We start from the raw sequence: 17,504 nt of genomic DNA, 5'->3' as shown, positions 1-17,504 counted from the left end.
CTTCATAGGATCGTTTCTGCATTCAAATCGTTGACTTTTAAACCGGTCAATCCGATGAACTGACCGGTCTTACGAGGAACCCGGCCTACATGGAAAAATTTTGTAAAGATGTGTGGATGGAAATTGGAACACCCAACCTCAAGCATACAAATTGAATACAATTCCGTTGGACCAACCACCAACTTGATTGTTATTCTGTCATTCTTATATCATATAGTATACTTTTATTCTTATTTTGTTTCTTCAAAAGAAAATTTATTTAGACTTTTTGAATAGTAACATTTTATTATTTTCCAAACTCTATAAATTATGAAATTGACTTAAAAAATAACATATTAAGCAATTCCTTTTAAAGGAAAATATCTAAACTTTTGCACTTAAAATTCATAAATAAACTAGATAATTACACTTAGATAAAATTTTATACTTGAAATTTGGTAGATTACTAATTAAATTTAGGTTGTTAATTCTTATAAGAATCAATGATTCTATAATAAATTAAACTAATTGAATATTTATTATGGCATAAAATTATGCGACATCATATTTAAATATATTTAGTGACCCATCGGTTAGACCACTCGTCCACTGGTTGAACCAGTAACCCGTTGACCCACCTCTTTCACCGGATTCCTCCCCGGGTCAGGTTTAATAACTATGGCATAAATACACCAAAGACCCCAATTAGCGTTGGGGTAGGCGAAGGGGAGGATATCATCGCCCGATCTCTTGTCCCTTCTCCGATATCATTTTATATATATTGTACGGCTTCTCATTTAATTCATTTAAGTTCATTAGATTCCTTTCTACATATGAGGATCCCCCTTCTTTCATTTCACTCCACTCTGCAGAATAGAATAGGTTTAATTTTAGAAACTTCCCCTGAAGTTTCTTATAGTATCACTTAGCTTCTTTAAGGTTTTTAAAATCTCACTTACCTTTTCTATCAGCTTAACAAGACTAAATATTTCCATCAAAGGTCACAAATTAACAACATTATCCTTTCTCTTAATAATTATTTAACCAAAAAATAAAATAAAATTTTAAACCAAAATATATAGATTAAAAAAATAAATTGATATCTAATAATGGTCCATATTTTTCTTTATCGAGCTTGTGATGGGACAACAAAGAACATGGATATATTAAATCTAGTTAGACTCAACCACTTAGAACGATTTTGATAAGTAATTGACACTTTGAAAAAATTCATGGACAGTTATAAGGAAGTCAAGAAATTTTTTTAGGAAATATATTTTAATACATGATATAGTATGAGTTGTACTAAAAATTAAAATAATCTTTTCATATGTGTGAATTTTTTAAGAAGAAAATTTTTGTTTTCTTCTAATAAAACAAAAATAAATAGTTCAAGTCAAGAAATTTACACCGTACAAAAATTTAACCTTATTTGATTTTTTATTGTTGGTGTAAACTGTAGACACCAAAAATTTTGTGTCATTTATTCCTATTTTATTTTTTATCTATTCATTTAATTTTATTTTTATTTCTTACTTGTAAGGATCGAAGACAATCAAGTGGAAGAGATAAACAATGTAAAGATCACAAACGTAACAAAAAGTAAATAAAAAGGAAAGAATTGCAAACCAATTAACTACACAGCTCTTTTTGAGCTTGTAGATTAATTCAATCAAACTACTTCAATTTGATGAATTACAATCACTCTTGTGTACAAAGGAAGGTTCACCTCCTCCTTGCCCCGAATTCCACTCGGTCAAATTAGGACGTTTTACTATCCCTCAGGACAACCCTCATAGAACTACACTCATGAAATATTCACTCACAAATGAAAAGCTTACAATGAACCTCACACCACTAAAACTACAAATCTTCTTTGAAGAGTATTTTCTCACTAAAATCACTCTAGATCTTTTGTATCTTCAATGTGTCAAAATTGTTTGAAATATCTGACCAACCACTATTTATATAGGACCAAAAAAGTGCCACATTAATGCTTCCAACGGATAGAAAGTAGTTGAAGAGTCAACTAGCCGTTGGAGTATCGGACGTCCGATACTCCTATTTTTTGCGTCCGACAGCAGGCAGTGAATTTGAGAAATTTTCTTCAATTATATCGGACGTTCGGTGCAAGCTCTTTGTGCGTCCGACGGACGTCCGACAGCAAACAAAGAGATTTGAGAAATCATCTTGTTTCTATCGGACGTCCGGTGGAGACATATTCAGCGTCCGATGGCTTTATCGACTATGAAGGATCCTATCGAACGTCCGATGCTTACGTCCGATGAAGATCAGTGAGTCAGAGAGAATGTCTTATTTTCTTCGGACGTCCGGTGGTGGAGTTCTTCATGCTTCCGAAATTGCGCATTGATTATCGGACGTCCGATCCAAGCGTCCGACAGCTTTCAACAGTGTTTGTCCCTTTCAATAGCACTTGATTTTTGAATCTGATTTGCTTCACAACTGAAAATATTTTTTGAAGAGATATTAGAATTATCCATTATTTTGTAAATATTAAAAGCTAGGGATCAAGATCAACATTCTCCCCCTTTTTTATGATCACAAAATAATGAATGGAAGAAAGAAAAAATTTTGGATATGAGTATAAACTCCCCCTCACTCAATGCATCAAAAAATTTTATAAACTCAGAATAACTCCCCCTTTCACATAGCATCCCTTTCTCCCCCTTTTTGTCATCATAAAAACTTCAATAATATTCAAAAATATCAAGGAAAAACTCAGTTCAAAATATCAGAAACATCAAAAGAAAATTATAAAAAAGCATTGAACAAGAATCTCATCAATCTTATCATATCTCCTATTTGTTAGAGTTAGCATCATGTCTAATTATCCACATGCATTTCATGCCTCTTTTCATATTCTTTCTCACATAACAATCACTTTTTATGTAATCTTTTTGACAACAAAAATTACACATAACCAAAGAAGTATTCACATGAATGGGTTTAATAAATCTGACTTGACTTTTCCTATGGATAGCAAATTCATTTGCATTTTGATTCAGTCTTATCTAATGAGTGCCAAAATGAGGTTTTGATTTATTACTTTGAAAACAGTCTTGTTTTTTATATTGGAGCAACTCATTTAAATTATCCATTCTTCTTTTCAAATCACCTTGTTCTTTTTTTAACATTTCACAAAGTCTTGTTTTTCTATCAAACTCAAAGTGTAAAACAGTCTCACTCTTCTTTAAGAAATCACTTTTTGTTTTCTTGAAAAAAACGTCCATTGTCCTGAAGAAAAAAGCTAATTTTATGTTCTAATTCCTTATTTCTAGCATAAGATTCTTTCAAACTATCATACAAATTTATAATGAAAGATTCAATATCATCATCAGTTTCATCATCACTTTTAAATTAAGAGTTAGAAAATGTTATCTCATCATCTCCAATGGCCATGAAAGCCAATTGAGCAGATTCATCTTCCTCTTCAATTTCACCATCAGAGTTGCATCCATTCCATGTGAACTGGAAGTTGTTGAATCTTGGTTTTCTTTCACAGTTTCTCTTCTTCATTGGACACTTACTTGCGTAGTGTCCAAGTTGGCCGCATTCAAAGCACTTATCAATTTATTTTTTGTTGAACTCTATCTTCCCTTTGTTTCTCAGGTTGTTGAACTGATTTGGGAATGAATTGCTATTTCCTCCTTTTCTGAACCTTCGTTTGTGAGAATTCTCTTGAAACTTTTTGCGATGAGAGATAGATCACTATCATCAGTTTCCGCATCTTCTTCATCTAGGGAGGCAGAATCATCTACATCTTGAGATGCCTTTAGAGCAATACTCCTTCTTACTTTCGCATCCTCTTCCTCTTGCATTTTGGACTTAAGTTTCAGTTCATAAGAGGTTAGAAAATTAATAAGAGATTCAATAGGTGAGAAATTTAGATCTCTAGTTTCTTCAATGGCAGTCACTTTACTCTCCCAATCATTGGATAAGACATTCAGAATTTTTCTATTTTTCTCACCTAGAGGGTATTCCTTTTCCAGCACCTCCAAATCTTTAATGAGGTCATTGAATCTACAATACATCTTATCAATGTTTTCATGAGATTCCATCTTGAACGATTCATACTTGGTAATCAAAATAAAATTTTTTTGTTCTCTAACATTCTCACTACCTTCATGAATTTTTCTCAGTTTATCCCAAATTTCCTTGGTTGACTTGCAGCCTTTGACTCTAATAGATTCATTTCAGTCTAAAGCACAATACAACTCATTCATGGCTTTTGCATTTAAGGTGAGATGAGCTCTATCTACAGCAGTCAGTTCACTTCTTATTTTTGGTCTAGATATGTGAGTATTTTCATCTAAAAGAGAGGCATCATATGGACGTTCCCTAATAATAAATCACAATTCAATATCAATAGATTGCAAAAACATAATCATTCTTTCTTTTCAACTCACATAATTTGACCCATTAAACATAGGTGGTCTAATGACAGAATATCCTTCAAAAAAATAACATTATTGGTTGTCATAATTACTCCTAAGTCGATTGAGTTAATCTCAAGAAGACCAATCTCTGATACCAATTGTAAGGATCGCAGACAACCAAGTGGAAGAGATAAACAATGTAAAGATCACAAACGTAACAAAAAGTAAATAAAAAGGAAAGAATTGCAAACCAATCAACTACACAACTCCTCTTGAGCTTGTAGATTAATTCAACCAATCTACTTCAAGTTGATGAATTACAATCACTTTTGTGTACAAATGAAGGTTCACCTCCTCCTTGTCTCGAACTCCACTCGGTCAAATTAGGACGTTTTACTATCCCTCAGGATAACTCTCACAGAGCTACACTCATGAAGTATTCACTCACAAATGAAAAACTTACAATGAACCTCACACCACTAAGACTACAAATCTTCTTTGAAGAGTATTTTCTCACTAAAATCACTCTAGATCTTTTGTATCTTCAGTGTGTCAAAATTGTTTGAAATATCTGACCAACCACTATTTATATAGGATCAACAAAGTGCCACATTAATGCTTTCAATGGATAGAAAATAGTTGAATAGTCAACTAGCCGTTGGAGTATCGGACGTCCGGTACTCCTATTTTTTGCGTCCGACAGTAGGCAGTGAGTTTGAGAAATTTTCTTCAATTCTATCGGACGTCCGGTGCAAGCTCTTTGTGCGTCCGACGAACGTCCGACAGCAAACAAAGAGATTTGAGAAATCATCTTGTTTCTATCGGACGTCCGGTGGAGACATATTCAACGTCCGATGGCTTCGTCGACTTTGAATGATCCTATCGGACGTCCGATGCTTGCGTCCGATCAAGATCAGTGAGTCAGGGGGAATATCTTATTTCCTTCGGACGTCCAGAGGTCGAGTTTTTCATGCGTCTGAAGTTGCGCAATGATTATCGGACGTCCGATCCAAGCGTCCGACAGCTTTCAACAGTTTTTGTCCCTTTCAATAGCATTTGATATTTTAATCTGATTTGCTTCACAGCTGAAAATATTTCTTGAAGAGATATTAGAATTATCCATTGTTTTGTAAACATCAAAAGTTAGGGACCAAGGCCAACATTACTTTTTCTATAGAAAATCATCTCAAATTCATTTTTTAGAAACTTAGAAAGAAAATAAAAGAAAAAAATTAAAATTAGATTTTGTAAAAAAAAAAAAAATCCCTTCACGCACGTGCGCTATTCTTTTTCATCATCGTACAAGCCAGATGCAGGAAACCAGAATTGCAGCTGGCATGTCAAGGCATTTTCCGTGCAATTTCTGCTCCATTTTCTTTCCCTCAAAGCCCCCAGTACAAGGGCACCTCGCATTGATCCGAATCACCAAGAAAAGATATAGAAAAACAAGCCATCTAATGGCTCTAAATTGCCCAGCTAACCTGGGTTTCATCCTCACCTTTGAGGTGAGGGTTTAGGAGCCTTGGTTTCGTGTAAAATTCCATCAAAATGCAACATTAGGGTAAGAAAAAGGAGGGGAGGTGGAGGAAAAAGAGGGAAAACAGAGGGAAAAAGAAGAAGAAAAAAGAGCAAAAAAATTTTGTGTAAAATCTTGAGCCAGGATTGAGTATCCTGTCTCCTTCGTGAGCAAAATCCGACCTCAATTTCAATCCTTTGGGTGATTTTGTTTCTTCACCATCAAACTAAACTTGGTGACATCCTCAATGAAAGTATGATGACTATAGAAACTAAAAATTTAGATGCTCAGTCAGAATCTTCAATAACAATAGTTAAGAATGAGGAGCAGCATAAGAAATATACAGGCATGCCACAAACCATAAAGGAAAACTTTTAAAGAAGTACAAAAAGGCCTAAGCTAGCAAAAAAATTCAGCAAAAGAAAGGTTTTACAAATTACCATTCTCCATCATGGTTTGCCGTCGCGGATCTCGGTCGCGTCACGGTCTCGATTGTTCCATATCCGTCGCGACATATCGGATGAATATCGGGTGATACATACATTATAGTATATAAAAATTTTCAAAAAATATGAAAAAATTACTAAAAATAGAAAATACCATAAAAAGCACAATTATAAACTTAAATTTACTAAATACCTACATTATCATATATACTTACTAATTATTAAATAAAATAATGCTGTCATTACCATAAGGCCTATAGCATTAGCAATAAATGATTTTAGAATAAAGTGTACGTTCTGATTCTATTTCATATGAGATAAAAAGTATATATAAGAATAAAATTATCATATGTCACATAATACAATACAAATCTCGGTACACAGAGGAAGCAGCGGTGTTTAGTTTAATACAATAAAAAAACAAATACCTATCAAATAATATTATGAAATGCAAAAATATAAAGAAGCAAACATTTTCACCATATTTTCAATAAACATTTTCACCCTATATTGATCCACTGCAGTACCCAGATGATTGATCTCAATTTCCTAAAGTATAAAATAATAAATATCACTGAAATATTAAAATTAATGAATTATGTACAACTCTTAAATTCTATCAAACATAATAAAAATACATTTTTACTTTGTTTACATACCTATTAGCACCATATAGAATGACGAGGAGGTTCAAAATCATGCTCATCTTCCGACCAATTAGAGTAAGAATATGGCATTTGCATTTAATTTTCTTCATGTGAATGGAAAGAAATATATGAACCATATTGTTCATCTCTTAAGTTTGATGACGCACTAGATGAACCATGATTAAAATGTGGCAATGGTGGTGGATTTGATCCAAATTCATCACCTCTATGGTAGTAACTGAACTCTCGATAGTGTAAACTATCATTGGTGCTACTAGATGAACCATAATTGTGTCCATAATAACCAATACTACGTGAATCAAATGCAAATTCATCATAATGTATTCCAGTTGGCCGATTATAATATCCACTAGTAGAAACACTAGTGGACCTTTGAAGATGGCTAGGTCCACCATATGATCCAGTAGAAATACTAGTGGACCTCTGAAGATGGTTAGGTCCACCATATGATCCGTATTCAGAGCAATAAGAAGTAGAGCCTGCAAGTGATCGCTCAAATTCATGTCCTGACCACATAGTACCCAAACTTTTACCAGAATCATAGACTCCATATGAATGACCTATATTCAAATCTTGCATGTGCTCATGAAATTCAGAATATCTCCTAGAATTTGAGTTGTAAGAAGAGTCACCTTCACTTGAAAATTCAGTTATTTTGCTCAAATGTTGCCGTTGTGCTTCTATACCAGGACAATATCCATGATCAGTGTCTTGAGTAGCATAATAGTTATCATCTCCTTGACCCTATGACATGCCACCAGTATATTGGCTATCATGATAGTTACCACCACTACCACAACCATAAACATTTTTTAGTTGAGAATGTCTCATGTTTGCCCCTCCATCATCATCATCATTACTAATGTCATCTTTTTCACTACTAGAACTTTTGGTAGAGGAAGATGAAATGGATTTTGATATAACTTTTTTCTTCCCAGTACCCTTGCTTTTGCTCGTAGATGCTCGCTCCTTATGTTTCTTTTTCATACCAGTTATGAATTGGGATAAAGGCATATCATTATCATGATTATTGTTATGACTTTGTTCTCTCCCTTCACTTTCACTGATAGCCTTATCCAACCAATTCAAATCATTTTCATGAATTAATGACGGCTCATTTTCTTGAACCCACTCATCTAATATATCATTTTCATCAAAAATGTGATTTAAATCAATTGGATCATAAAAATCATCAGTGTCATTTTTGTACATCAAATTCTTCACTCTAAGCCGCATGTTGTAATGCACGAATACCAACTTGTGCAACTTTTCAATTGCCAATCGATTTCGAAGTTTTGTATGTATCAAAGACCATGTACTCCAATTTCTTTCACAGCCAGATGATGTACAAGTTTGATTTAGAACTTTAATTGCAATATTTCTTAAATTAGGAGCTTCTTCACCATACATATTCCACCATTCAGCTATTAAAAACATATAGCGTACAAAAAAAATACAATTTTAGTTATGCATATATAATAAGTATCATTAAAATAACATACTAATGCATAATATAATTTAAAGAACAAAATCGTAGTTATGAACATAGTAAAGATGCAGCTACTGCCTTAATTGCAAGTGCACTTCCAAACTCTCCAATTTTGTTCATGAATGTGTTTATCTAAGAATATTACAGAGTTAGAATATTAATAATTTTCTTAAATTTATACAGTAATGCAAGTTAATAAACAATAGTTATTTTTTGTACCTCGTTCATTGCTTTTGCTTGTACTTCTAAATTTGGTTCAAGCCTTTTGATTACTTCTTTCAATCCCCTTCTAACTTCAGACGTGTTAAATTCACAAGTGCCGGAATATTGAAAAACGAGATTTAAGAAATAGTCTGGGCCAATGGCATAAAAAAAATCAAGTGAGTAAATTTTTAACACAAAATAATTTGTTTAAAAGAAATATTTATTTATAACTGTCAAATGCTTATTACATGCTGCATGCAAGTTTCGATATAATTGCCTATACCATCTGTCATCAATGATATCCCAATACTTTTCATAGTCTTTCACTACACTTTTGGATTACCATTTTAGCCCTATCAATTGCCTCATATATAATAGGTAGTGTGGGTTTTTTATTCTGATCAATCACTTTTAAAACTTTTACTAGCGGCTCCATGATTGCACATACCTGCCGTACCTTTTTCCAAAATTTTTCTGACAAAATCAAGTCAGACACTTCAGCAGCTTCTTCCCTTCTTTTAGAACTGCTATTATACTCCTGCCACTCATTTGAGATACACATTCGTTTCAATTCGATAGAATGATGAAGAAGACTTTCCATTACAATGAACTCGGTAACAAATCTTGTTATGCCGGGTCGCAATAACTCTCTATGATTTGTATATGTCTTCATTAGGTTGACCACTTTGTCACTATTATATATAAAACTGGTAATTCTCTTACCTTGTTTGATAGCATCCTTTATTGACTTCATTTGACCAATGTTTTCTAGCATCAAATCAATGCAATGTGCAGCACATGGTGACCAAAACAAATGCTTCCTTTTCTTCATCAGTTGCTCTCCGGTTGCCTTCATGCTAGATTTGCTATCAGTGACAATTTGTACAATATTTTGTTCTCCAATGGAATCCACAACTTTATCCACTAAGGATAAGACAAAGTTTGTAGTCTTTACCTTGTTTGTACAATCAATAGAGCTGTGGTATATCATGTCTTTATCACACTACACCATGAAATTAATGATTGGATGCTTGTCCGAGTACTCCAGCCATCACACATGATTGTGCACCCATATGTTTTCGATTTATGTTTAATGGAACTAATGTATTGGTCAACATCTGTCATCTCCTCATTCAAATATTCACCTCCAATTTGTTTACCTGTTGGCCCTTTAATTCCCGTTCTAGCACTAGCAATTGTGTCAATCATCGATTGATAATAAGGACCACTATCAGCCGCATGAAATGGTATGACATTAAAATGAAAAAATTTTGCAATTGCCTTACCAACTTTTTTGGTATTTTCTTTGGAAAACAAACTTTTTATTGACTTATTTTTGGAGGGAAACATGCATGAATCAACTCCTTTTGGCCCCAAAACTCCTTCCTTGAGTTTAAAACTCTAAGACAAAGCTTTTTTATTTCTAGAGGACAATATATTCGGTATACTTGAACTGGTACTCCTTGCAATATAGCACATAAAAGATTATAATTTTTTTATTAAATAAGTCTTGTAATCTAAAAATGTTATATTAATTCTTAGATATTTCTACATACATACCAGATGTAAAATCCATAGTTGGCTGACCTCCAGATATAGAATGCCTACGTTGCTCTTCCATAAATCTCATGTATCTACTTTCTTCCATAGTTCGCTTATATTGATTTCTTTCCAAAACTTCCATTTCTTCTTCATTAAGCTCGAAAATATTATCATCTTCATCATCCTTATTTTCATTTAGTAGATTGATGGACGAAAGCAATGATTCTTTTTTCTTTTGTGTTGCAGCTCTTGCATAGTGTTTCTTTAAAAGCTCTCTTACATCTCTTGGAGCTGCCGGACATGCCTCTACTTGTCCTGCTACATGTCCAATATGTTGTTTCATTCTTGTAATTCCTCCGTGTACAATTTTACCACAATAATTACACTTTGCAACCTTTCTGTCATTACCAACTAGAGTAGCATAATCCCAACCAATGTCTTGATTTGGAGCCACTTTATACTGTCCCTACATTAATTAAATAATTGTAGATGTGATGTTAAACATATCAATATGCATTATTTAGATAATAATAAAATTATTTTTTATTATCTAAATATATTAAATTTTTTCTAATCAAGTTTAATTATGCAAGGTAATATGCATTTTTAGATAATAATAAAATTATTTTATATTATCTAAATATATTAAATTTTTTCTAGTTAAGTTTAATTATGCATGGTATGATGCATTATTTAGATAATAATAAAATTATTTGAAAATTATCTAAGTATATTAAATTTTTTCTAATCAAGTTTAATTATGCAAATCAATATGCATTATTTAGATAATAATAAATTTTTTATTATCTAAATATATTAAATTTTTTCTAATCAAGTTTAATTATGCAAGGTAATATGCATTATTTAGATAATAATAAAATTATTTTTTTATTATCTAAATATATTAAATTTTTCCTAATCAAGTTTAATTATGCAAGGTAATTTGTATTATTTCGATAATAATAAAATTTTTTATTATCTAAATATATTAAATTTTTTCTAATCAAGTTTAATTATGCCAGGTAATTTATACTTTGACAATTTGCCCAATTCAATTTTTTGTTTAACTAACTGCAACAAACTCTTTTTTTTTTTACTTTTTCTAATTAATTTACCTAAAATCATTTTAACCAACATAATTGAGATACATGAAAATAAATAAATTACATTTATGATCATTAAAATGTATCCAAATAATCACTACATATTTTCTAACTAAAATTTAGATAAGAGACTACTAATACAAATTAATCATATACTTAATAATATGTAAAAAATGTCAAAATGCATTACTTAAATTTACAAATACCTAAATATCATATCTGATTGCTAAATTAAAAAAATTAAAATTGATAAGTTATTTTGAAAGAAGATGCGGACCTTTTGATTGATGCTTGGGTTTAAGATTAGGAGCCTAATCTCTTAATTACTTGGGCCAAAGCTAGACTTTACGTGCTTCTAATTTTTCCTTTAATTTTTTCCCTATGGCTGGCTTCAGTACAAAAGCCCATCTTCTGTTTAGTGCAACCGCAGCTCATTGGAGTTTTCCCTTCAATTTTAGCCATATCTTCCTCTGTCTCTTCCTTTCATTTTTTTTCCCAATTTCCGTTTCTCACTTTTTCACCTCCTTCACGGCCAGATAATGTGGAAATTGAAGAGCCGGCCATCACCTTTACTTTTTCTTTTGCTTTCCCTTTCTATAATTGAAGAGCTGGCTCATTGAACAATATTTTGTTCTCCAATGGAAATTTGAGCTGGCCGTCAATAGATATGAGTCGTCAACAGATGTGAGCCGCAGCCGGGCATCAACAGATGTGAGCCGGCTGTCAACAGATCTGAGCTACAGCCGAACGATGAAGAAATTGAAGAACCAATCGGCGTGTTTCTCCAGCCGGCCGTCACCTTTATTCTGGAGTGAAGCCCAAAAACTAGTGATAGATTACGGAGGAATTGCTGGTATGGTTCTCTTTATCCCCACTTTTCCCTAAAGCTTGTCTTTGTGGCTGAAAAATGAAACAATAAAGCATGGGAAAAGACTGCAACAACCGTGTGGACCACCTTTGGTAATTGTAGTTTTGTTTGGTTTTGTAAAATGCTCTGCAACAGCCGTAGCTAGCTATGGTGCGATGCCTTTTGTGTCCTTTCGGTGTTGGTTCTTTTTTTGTTTGGTGTTGGCTTCCCAATTGCTGTTTAAACTTGTTTACTGGTACATATTTGAGTCGAATCTGAGAATTTGGCTGTTATCTTGCTACACAGTGCTAATTCTGAGGATATCGGCTGATTCGGAGCGATTCAAATCGGATATGGTGTAATCGACATTTCGGGTATCAGTATCGGAACGGCAGGTGCCGTTCCGGTTATGACTCGGCTGAGTCATAACAGACTCAGCCGAGTTGGCGAACCCTAATCTCCATCTGGCAAAGCAATGGCCACTTACATAATAAAACGCAAGAATTACCTGCCTAGGTAGAACAAGAGATTGTTGGAGAATCAAACTTTAGTACCTCAGCATCAAGAGCTTGAAGGTGAAGTTGCACTTAATATTTCTCCTCTTTAACTTTGTTCTATATAGTAATCCATATTTAAATGTCGTGAAAGATTAAGATTCTGAATTAGAGTTGGTATTAGATTCTTGTCTGGGTTGTGGGTCTTTAGATTGCAATAATATAAAGGTGTAAGTTTTGTTAAAGATGCAAATGATTGTTCTTTATGTTTTTTTGTGAGATCTACTTTAGTTGTGTGCTTTTTTTTGTCTAAAATGCTATGCAATGGATTTAGTGGATATGTTTGATCTTTCCTCAGTTTTTGGTAATGGTCTTTTTTTTTAGTTTCAAAAGATTCTCTTTGATTGTTTTCTATCATATTTAACAAAAGTTGTTTTAGCCTTTTTGTTTTTTGGTGGTATTGCTGAATAGGCATTGTTTCTCTATAAATATTATCATAGAAAATCTTTTTGTCTTGGATGTTATTGTAATATTGGATCAACTATATCGTGATTTCTTTGTTTAGGTTTTGATGTTTCTGTTATGTTGTTTTGATGATTTGGATAGTATTTGATTACATTCAATTGCGATGCATTTACATTAATTAGGTGAAGTTATTACCTTTATGTGTTTCTTGAAATTATCTTGGTTGAACCAAATGTGCAAGAAGTGACACGGCTTTTGTGTTTTCTTAAATATTGGGCCTATTTTGCAAAGGAGTTTTTGGCTAAGTTTGTCGCCTACCAGTTTTTTAATAACTTTAGCTATAGTAATTTCAAAAAATTTCTCAAAATTTTTAAACTACACACTTTAAAATACCCAAAACAATCAAAATAATTTCCCTTCCTCATTTCTTCTTCCACCCAACCCACCACAATCTCTTGCTCCAGCCAAGACCGGTTCCGGTGCCAGCAACCTCTTTTTTTTTTCCCTTTTTCTTCTCCTTCTTCCTCTCCTCCTTCCCTCCCTCCTTCCTCCCCCTCTCCCTCCCCAGCCACCCTCCCCCACCCTTCTAGCAGTACTATCTGGTCACACAACCAGATCCGGTAGTAGGGGCAAGGAAGGGGAAAGGGAAGGAGAGGGGGGAGAGAGGAAAAGGCAAAAAATTTTGTTTTTTGTTTCTATTGCTGCTTCTGACGGGGAGGGAGAGTGGTGGGGGAGGGGGAAAGGGAGAAGAAGGGGAGAGAGGAAAAGGCAAAAAAAATTTTTTTTTTTGGTTTCTACTGGTGCTATTGCTGCTTCCAACAGGGAGGGTGAGTGGCAGGGGAGGGAGAGGGAGAGGCGGATTGGGAGGGGGAGGGGAGAACAAGAAGAGAGGAAAGAAAAGAAAAAAGAAAGAAAGAAAGAAAAAGAAAAAAAAAAGAGAAAGAGAAAAAGAAAGAAACGAAAAAAGTTTCTCATTTTAAAAATTTTTTCTACAACTTCTAAGGTAAAGTTTTAGACAAACACTCAAAAAAGTCATTTGCCAAACGGGGCCACTGTTCAAGTGTGTTACTTGGATTAATGAATATCCTATGCTAATATCTGGAATAGTTTTGAAATTTTGTGCAATTAATGTTTTCTTTACATTTTACTTCTATTAATATCAAATGTTTTTATGGATTGTTTTTTCTTTTGAACATGCTCCTTTTCTTGATTTTGTTTTATAAAAGTTGTAAATTTTAAAAATTGAGATTCATAGTTATATGCCAATTATGGTTATGTTTCCTACTGATTGGATTAGATGGGCCTAAGGTATTGATTAACTCTCCATAGCCAATGTACAATTGACTTAAATGTGATTTCAGTCATTGTTGGTCAAAGTTTCAGGGAAAGGACAAATGGGTTGAGGAGTTAGGGGTTAGGGAATAGTTCGTAGCTACACCTGGAAATTAGTAAAGTTCGCTCTTGATCCATTTTAATTGCTCGATTTTCCAAAATTATTGATTTCCTTTGTTGATTTTTTTGTTTTAATAGTATCTAATTCTTGTTTTTCTTTTATCCCCCATTAGTTTCCCTTCTCAATACAAATACATATTGATAAATACTTTCTTTTATAAATTTAATACACGCCTTGATTTGTTAACAAATTGATTAGGACAATATGTATATTCATCTACAGGGCCTTCCACAATTTGCAGATCCCAGGCTGCATGAGAGCAAAACACCAACACTGGATATAAAAGCCATGGCATTGGCATGGTTCAAAGGACTTTTCATCCAAATTGGAACGACTTCGTTGTTAACCGCGATTTTCAACCCAACAAACTACTCCTTTTTATTCCACACTCCCACTATTCCTTTGCTACGCTTATATTCAATCGAAAAGAAATAAAAAAGAATTAATTTTTTCTACACTGACAGTGTATACACTGTCAACATTGGATGAATGACAACTATACAAAATTCGAATTTGAAATACAATTTTCGCATATGTGTTATAAATCCAACGGTGATAGTATATACACTGTCAGTATATATAAAATTTACTCAACAAAAATGTATACCATGGTATTTCAATTTCAGGATTTAAGATAGTAGTGATACATTGATGTTTAAGAGCCTAGTTAGGTCCGATCACATTCTTGAAATGCTGCCATTATCTATGGATGTTTTGAGATACATAGCAATATGATACTGATGATACTTCAAGGATCAAGCATTTATTTACAAAGCATTCTACTTCATTGTGCTTTAAGTTTGTAATAGTTGCATCAGACATGATAAAGTTTCTCACCTTCTTTCTGTGTTCTACCAATTCAGAATGTTTGGCTACAATGACTTTTCTTAAGAATGCATATATACACTATAAATGAAGATATACAGACACAAAAACAATAACAAGAGAGGAGTGTCTTCATAAGTTATGTTTAATTGGACACATGTAACTTAGCTGCCATGGCGCATAATGCGGTTTATGCTTTCTAATAAATAAATAAACAGCATGTTTAAATGGTATATGTCATAGCTTGGTTTGGGCCGGGCTCAATATGGCATAAAATGAAATCACATTGAAGTCTTATTTTATCATAGCTTGGCTTGGGCCGGGCAAAATGTGGCATAAAATCAAATCAATTGAAGTCATGCCTAAAAGATTTTAGGCCCTCACTTAGCCTAACTAGCTCATTTGTTTGTAAAGCATTTTTTTGGTTGGTGGAGAATGGGTTAACTTGGCCCATTTGATATTCAAACTAATGCTAGTAGTTAGGAATTAATGTTCGTCTTAAATGCATGCAATTTCTCTTCCTAGTTCCTGTGGCACTAGTTTAGCAACAAATATATACAACAAAGTAAGATTCTCCACTAAGTGAATTCTCTCTAGTAAAATTGTTAATTAAGTGGATTCTGCCTCCTATATAACATGGTCGATTGAGGAAATTTATAGGTCAAATAGAATTGGACATGACGATATAGTTTTTCTCTCAAGTAATTAATCAAATGTAATCCTTTATTCTAACAACTTTTAAGTCTTTATTTTAATTATTTGAATCATATAAAGTACAACTTAATTTGGTAGATGTAAATTTACTAACACTCTGATACACACAAGAGTAACTCTATATACTGCTGGACAATGAATATCACTTAACCTGCCTTGAAAAAGTTACATCAGTCAACTTGTCCAAAAAATAAAATTACATTATTCAACTTATATATTTTAAATATCTTTATAAGAAAATTTTTCCTGGAAGTTAAAAATAACACACAATTGGAATGATAATTTATTATTTCATATGAAACTATTGTTTAAATGGCATAAATAAATATCATATGCAACTAATGTAATGATTATTAACTAAATAAATGCATTATTTCACGAAATATATGTGTAAGTCAAAATATAGTTGTTTCCTTGCCTCAAGGACTTTAGTGAACCAAATTGGATAAGGTAATTTCCACAAGAAAAATTGATGCCACAGTCATACGATTTAGGAAATAGTTTAGGAAATTGATTCAATTGATTTATGCAATATTAAGTGAAATGTCACTTTAGTCTTTGTCAAAATCTTTTAGCTCTCATGTGACAATGATTCCATAAATCAACTTCCAAAAATTTGAGTATGACTGCACAAAATTGTTGAATGCTAATAATTCATCTGAATAGAAACTAAAAGATGTATATCCAGGTGATGTTTTTATGTGAACATGTTGCTGAAAAAATGCATCGAATTCGAGTGTTGTCACAGATTGAAATACAGCATATATTCAATGGCATAGCAAAATCTCGAACAAGTTCACCCATACAAAGCATCAACATCCAAGGGCATATTAAAAATGTCAATGTCTCTAGTAAATAGGAATTTTGTTAAATTATAAAATCTCAAGATCCACACCATCATAAGAAACTGTTGGAGGAGAGTACACGAATAATTTCTGATCTTCAGAACTAACTACCTTGAAATTGACAGCTACTAAAAAGTTCGGTAGGGTTGAGGCACATAGAACGCTCTCTTTAAGATGTTACACACCCCTACGGTACTTTTCAAATCGATGCAGAAGGTCTAGCGCACCGCCTCCAGGATACAACAGCCTAACTCTATAGTTGTTACTTTCCTTTAATCTGCACAACCAAGAGAAGCAGAAGCTTCCCAATATCTTTCTTTGTCCAAAGAAAACAGAATGATGGAGAAAGAAATGAGTGTGAGGAGGATAGTATTTTAGAATGATCTTTTGTTGAGAGAAGTGTGTGCAAAATTCTTTAGAGAATTTCACTACTTATCGGCTACAAAACCTTAAGAAAAAAAGGGTTGAAAATCCAATGTGTAATGGATTTTTCATATTAAATTGTAGTTAATTGGTA

General features: G+C 33.1%; 1 long non-coding RNA gene across 2 annotated transcripts; it reads left to right on the top strand.

Annotated features, from left to right (window-relative positions):
* The first annotated feature begins 11,744 nt into the window (after window positions 1-11,744).
* On the top strand, window positions 11,745-15,058 carry LOC140010357 (uncharacterized). 2 transcript variants are annotated; one of them, XR_011817636.1, is made up of 3 exons: window positions 11,745-12,197; window positions 12,498-12,766; window positions 14,826-15,058. It is a non-coding gene; the product is annotated as an uncharacterized lncRNA (long non-coding RNA). The 2 variants fall into 2 exon arrangements; XR_011817632.1 differs by lacking the exon at window positions 14,826-15,058 and having other exon boundaries at window positions 12,498-12,930.
* The last annotated feature ends 2,446 nt before the right edge of the window (window positions 15,059-17,504 follow it).

The sequence above is a fragment of the Coffea arabica genome, chromosome 1c (assembly GCF_036785885.1).
Source record: "Coffea arabica cultivar ET-39 chromosome 1c, Coffea Arabica ET-39 HiFi, whole genome shotgun sequence".
NCBI lineage: Eukaryota > Viridiplantae > Streptophyta > Magnoliopsida > Gentianales > Rubiaceae > Coffea > Coffea arabica.
This window is presented reverse-complemented; position numbering and strand designations above follow the sequence as displayed.